Source organism: Fulmarus glacialis, unplaced genomic scaffold (genome assembly GCF_000690835.1).
Source record: "Fulmarus glacialis isolate BGI_N327 unplaced genomic scaffold, ASM69083v1 scaffold7843, whole genome shotgun sequence".
Lineage (NCBI taxonomy): Eukaryota > Metazoa > Chordata > Aves > Procellariiformes > Procellariidae > Fulmarus > Fulmarus glacialis.
The window spans coordinates 23,050-29,365 of NW_009203590.1; positions in this window are offsets into that span (position 1 = coordinate 23,050).

Here is a 6,316-nt window from a genome sequence, read left to right on the forward strand (position 1 = left end):
ATTCAGACATGGAGAAATCATCGGATCCCTTGTTCCAAGCCAAAACAGGTTGTGTGGCTCTCACCGTGGGTCATCCCGCTGGCTGGCTGTGTCCAGTCACCCACGCGTGGAGAGGTGCGCACGCTTGCATACGTTCCCTTTTCATCCATTAAACTTGCAGCTCTCTTTTCTCCCTCCTTCCTGCAGCTTCTCCTTCCACATATGATCTCGTTCATTCAGTAAAGATCTGGATATGATGAGGGAATTATCCAGCTGTGAAACACCCCTCTCTTTGACCCCCCCCCACCCTTTTCCATATTCACCCCAGACAGACAGACAGACACACACTGTCTCTGCCTCCCTGTTCAAGAGCATCAGCTCCACTGTGAGTATTATTTCCAGGTTGTAAAGCCCATAATGGACATTACCTCAGTCTGTGGTTTGGTTACAGCTGCCAATTCAGTGCCTGAATAAAAAAAAAAAAAAAAAAAGAAAAATACCCAAACCTTTATCTCCTAAGGCCCCCACACTAATGCTTTGCTGAACACTGCAGTCCCCAGCTGAGCTGTAAATGACTTTTTCATTTTCCTAGGCCTGCTACCCGGTCTGCTTGGTATTCAAGGGCACCCCACCAACAGGCACTGTCATTCTGCTTGGGCCAAATTACTTGATTAAAACGCATATCAACTATTATGTGATTCGTTTTCTGCCACTGCTCCACACTACAGCCCTGTAAACTATGTTAAACTGTAATACAGCTGCGCAGGCACGAGCAAATGCTGGAGTATGGGGAGTTTACAGGTTGGAAAGGGGGGGGAGGGGGAAACCCAAGCTTTATTGTATGTGTTGTGTCGATTATTGTTTTTTTGTGTCTGGCAATGTGCTTGGGCAGGGAAGGAGGGCGAGAGATGAATTTGAAACACCCCTGTCCCCCTTTGGCGTCCCACCTGCTGTTGAATAGGTTTGGAGGTGAGCAGGGGTTATTCTGCACACACATATGCACCTCTCTCATTGTGAACTCAGGACTTCATCACCTTCCAAGAAGAGAGAGAAAAGGGTGTTCTGGTTTTCACATTGGAAAGAAAAATCAAGGCAATACAATTCTGTGCCTGCGGTGCTGTCACTGTGTCGCCCTTCTCTCAGGCTTTTCATAGTCTTGTTTGCATTTTGATGGGGTTTGTTTGCTTTCTGCCAGAGGGAAAGGCAGATGCTAAGAAGTCAGGGAGAGTTTCAGCTCTTGCTTCTGAAAGCGCTGACTGCAGGGTCTGGCACAGGGGACACGCTCTGTGAATAAACGGCTGCATCTTGGTGAACCTTGTTCATCCCGTATCCTTTTGGGGGAGTACAAAGTGTGAGGTGTGCAGTCCCACCCCTCCTACTCCACAGATGTACTATAGCTGAGGACCACAGCAAGGATCTCAGCCATAATATATCTTATTATTTCAGGCCCTCATGACAAGGTACCCATAATCGGGAGATATTTTCACCTGTGAGATGGGTACCTCCTTACTGCCTCATGGCAATGTGGCTCCATTTATTAAGGTAATGTCAGGCAGCAAAAGCATCACGTGGCAAGTGAAACCTACCCTTTTCAAAGTCATTGAGAGACTTTTTAATTGTCCTCCAGCATAAAATAACTTGAAGCTATTTTATGTACCTGAAGTTCAGGTATGTATGGGACTGGAAAAATGTGCATGCGTATGTTTATGCAGGGCTAGCTGTTGGGGCCACCGAGCACGACAGCTTTGGTGGATGGAGAGCGTTGTGAAGAGGGGGGGACCTGGTGTGGGGCTGTAATGTGGCGGTGCTCAGATCTTGCGAGTACCTTCAAAGTGAGATTTTTCTTACTTCTGTCATGCTGTTAAATCCAAGTTCCCCTGTGGCTGCATTGGCTTCCCAGCCAGTCACCTCCAGATCTGGTTTCGTGGTGTGTCGCCGTTGCTCCAGTGGTGTCTGGGTGAGTTTGCTAAAGCCAGTTGCAGCACAAAAGGTGCAGTTATAGCTAAGCCATTCCCTCCCTCCCTCTTCATCTCTCCGCTCCAACACACATTTAATTTTTAGGATGGTGCAGCTGGAAGCAAGAGAGAAAGAGAGAGAGTAAATGAGATGAGAAATACTGAAGGAGAGAATGTTCAGCTCCCCTTTACCCTTTAACAAAATCCAATGCCCACTTTAATGAATGCGTTTTCATGTCTGGTCCTGTCTGCCAATACTTCCAGACGGCACCAAGGTGCTTCAAGACAAGGCAGCAAGTCCTTGTAGAGCATCAAGGGCTCAGTCTGAGCCTGGAGGGTCTTCTTGGGGCCGATTCCACCTAATCCTGTTGATTAATTTAACTCTAGGGCTAAGAGGTGCCCAGAAGCAGTGAATGGAGGTGGAGAGGAGAAAGGCGGAGGGGGAGGAAGGGAAATAGAGGAGTGAAGGGAATGGGGAGAGGGAGGACACATCCAGTCCATAATTACAGAGGGTTTTTCTTGTTCCTTTCCTTGCGCTCCAGACTACTTCTATTCCTTTCAAGCCCCTCCAGAGAGCTCTGCCCAGCTCTTGCTAATTGTACCCCAACTTGAATTGGCAGCATTATTCAGGAATGTGAGTTTGTGGGCCATAATTTACACATTTGCTCATGCTAGAATGGGTCCCAGGACAAGCCCGGGCTTATATTTGTCACCTTTCCTACGCCATCCTGCGCACACACCTGCACACTGCTCTGGCTGCACTCATTTCCATGGGGAGAAAGAACCATTTTGGTTTACTTAGTTTTCCCCAGCTCATCCTCCCTGAAGATGTGGGACTTGACATTGGTCCACGCAAAACTTCAGCAAGTCCCTTCACACGGTCGTCTCTCCCCCCTTGCACGAGCCATGTTGTATCTCTGCTCCAAGAAGGTGCCTGTACGTTCCCGAGCAGAGGGAAGAGTTTATGAATTTTCATACTGGCAACCTTGCTTTCATTCCCATAAAGAAGCCTATGTCTCTTTATGTCTAACAGTATTGCAAAGCAAAGAGATTTGAACAGTTTGGTTTTTTTCTTTCTGAGCTACAGAGTAGTAACGCTAAATAATGAAGATGGAATCGCTCTTAAAATAAAATATAGTGGGATCAGTGTGTGTGTCTTGTAATACACACACTTTTCTCTTAGTTTTTCCTTTTCTCTGACTTGTCCTCCCGTGAGATTTTTCCCTCCATTCACCTCTCCATTCTGTTCTTTTCTGTCAATCTTTAGCCGGTATGATATCCTAGGGGAGCTGCGTATCGGACAGCTAGCTGTTTCCCATCCTTCATCGCAACTAGTGATTGGTAAGCCACACAAGAAGCTGCTGCTAGATATTTCTCCACCTTCGTATTTACAGGGTGTTCATTGCTGTCTGTGCTGAGTAAGTGTAAAATGCTACCAGAGCATGCTAATGATTATTTCTACGGCAACAGCCCCGTTGTGCTGGAGGCTACAAACTGGGATTCTCCCCCTGCTCGTGCTGCTGGCAGTGCCATGCATCCATTTTTCATACAGGGATGGCAAAAAATGAAGTGTTCAAGTTTTGGATGAATCCCCCTGGACTTGCCTAGCGAGGGAGTCTCCTTGAGTTACTCCTGCGGCTTTGTAAAACTTCTCAATGCACAGAAACTTTGCAGAGATTACAGCAGTGGTTTGTCCAGCAGGTTTCAGCTGTTTAGGAATGGAAAAGGCTGTTAGATCCTCGAGTTGCATCTTAGGCAGGTAGGGGAGACTGTCCCCTGATAATAGGGGATGCATTAGATAATGAGCTCGTCCTGCAGTCTGTCTCAGCTGAAAGACTTTCTATATTATTTAATGAATCTGTGTCTGACAGCAGCAGCTGCATTGTGCTAAGACCAGCTGGTTCCAGACATGCCCTGGGATTTTTCTTGCTCTCTTGGTTTCATCTTTGTAGTCGGGTTGTTGGAGCCTCGGACTTGGCACGAGGAGCTGTGGCTTCTTTTCCCAGCTTTGCTCCTGACTCACAGGGTGACCGTAGGTGGATGACTTCCGCCATCCCTGCCACGGTTGTAAAACGGAGATAATGCCAGTCGGGAGCTGTTTGGAGACTTGTGGATAGAAAGTGTTACGTCAGTTTATATTGCAAGGTTTGGCTCTCTACCCTTTTAACCCTGTAGCCAGCATGATGGCCAGCACAGTTGCCAGTGCTGCTGCGAGTAGGACAGATTGTTACTCATGACAATTAGTTGTCCTGTCCCAAAACTTTGTGGCCAAATCAAGGATCCTTAATTAGGAGCATAAAGCTATTGAAGAAAGTTTGGCTGTTTTCCGTTCCAGGCTTTTGTAGCAAAAAAAGTGAGCAAAGTGAAGTGGGGGAGATGAAACACGTTACAGATCTTTTCTAGACTTTTTTTTCTCACTTAGGGAGATACTGGATCCCGAGTTTATTGTATACTATGTAAGTAGTTGGACCAAGCAAGTGGACGAGCTGTAGGTAGATATTACAGCATTGCTATCAAGTTAGAACTTTAAAATGTCATTTTTGACATTGCTGTCACCGTAGTACTTGCCAAGCAGGTTGGGACTCTGTTGCATCAGGTGTGAAACATGCTGCAAATGACAATTGCTGTGCTAAAGAGCCACAGGCTGAAAGTTGCTACTAAGCATGCATACTAACTATACAGAAATGTGTATTTACTATACAGGAATATGCTCAGCTGCAGAGTTAAATGTCATTTAACTTAGTATATTTTCCTTCCCCTTCCTCACACTGGCCCTCTCACATCCTGGACCAAAACACACCTCCATCTTTTTTTTTTTTTCATATCAAGTATTTCCAGAAAAGATACTAACTAATTAAACCAATAATAGTTGGTGACTTAAGTGATTAACTTAAAGAAATTACTGTATGCTATAGGTTTCCAGATGTGCTTTTGCACAGCATGGTACTCCAAGGTCCAGATGTGCTTCTACCTGCCCTGAATCATCTGGGACCCAGATGTGGAGGGCTGTTATTTTCAAGTACAGATGTTCCTTTTACACCACTTGAGACTCCACACCTTCCCTGAAAATGGACATAACCAAAAAGCTAGTTTAGTAACAAATTTCTGCTGTGTATGGTGAAACTGTCTTTAAAATGTGGGACAGATGCTGCTTCTCTGAAGTCAAAAGTGAATTTCTCACTGTGCATTAGTAAGCCAGAGCTAGAACAAGGGAAAACCTGTTAAGGTGATGTGTTTGCCCCCAAAACAAGCCACCCACCCCTCTGCAGCAGAGTTTCTCTGACTCCAGCACAACTGTAGTTAGCTGAGTCCTGACACCGCATCCCCCCTGTGAAGCCCTAAGACATAAAAGCATTTTTGTATTGCAGCAAGCTGAATGCAATGGCATTTTGTGGTGATCTCAGTATAAACAAGTGAGCTCCGATGGGATATTTGCCTTATACTCCTCAAACTGCCGCCACTCTCGAGCAGCTGTTGGGGAAGTCACAGCTGCCGTTCCCAGCTCTGAAAAGAAAAAGGCAGGTTTTTGGATGATGATAGTATAGAAGCTGAACAAAAAGAGAGGACTGAAAAACACTATTAGTAACTTTAGGGAACTTTATCATCAAGATGAGCATATGTAAGTCCTGCTTCAATCCTAAATTAGCAAAGGTTTACTCAAAAGAAAAAACATTTATCTGTGAGCACAGTGTTTAAGCAGATTCTGGCTCTCAGTCTGTGCAGTTATTCTGAAAGATAGCAGTCAAGCTTGGTAGGGAAAAAAAATGAGTGCACATTAAATGAGTCTCCTGTTTTCATGACAGAGAAGGAAAAGGTGAGAGAGGCCAGATCTCTCACCTAGCTGAAAGGTTTCATATATCATATTCTTCCTTCTCTGCTGCCATGAACCAGTGGCACATTTTTCACTGTCCCAAAGGCAGACATAAAGTTTTGGCCTGACTGAGATCCTCCATACATCAACATCTGCACCACAGGGAACCGATAACCTGCGCATCGCACATCTTTGAAACCCAAGCTTTGCTCCATGAGAGGCCTCTGGCAAACACTAGTCACAGCTAATGCTGTTCTCGGTGCATCCCCTCTAAAATCCACTGGGTCTGACTGTAGCCTTGGTGAATATCAATTTAGTGCCTTCTGCTTTATCTCCAGACAAAAATAAAAAAGATCAAAACTGGGCTTACTTATTCCAGCTATACTTACTTGGGTTTGATAAGGGCCTCAGGAGGCAATGGATGTGGTCCAGGGCTCAAGGCAGGGAGAAGGGAAAGGCAGAAGTCCAGGGCAAGTGAAGGTGGAGGAAGTAAGTGACCGATTAGACACTGGTAAAGGACTTTCATGGCATCTTCATGCTGTAGGAGTCTGGCCTTGTGCAAAACTCCTGC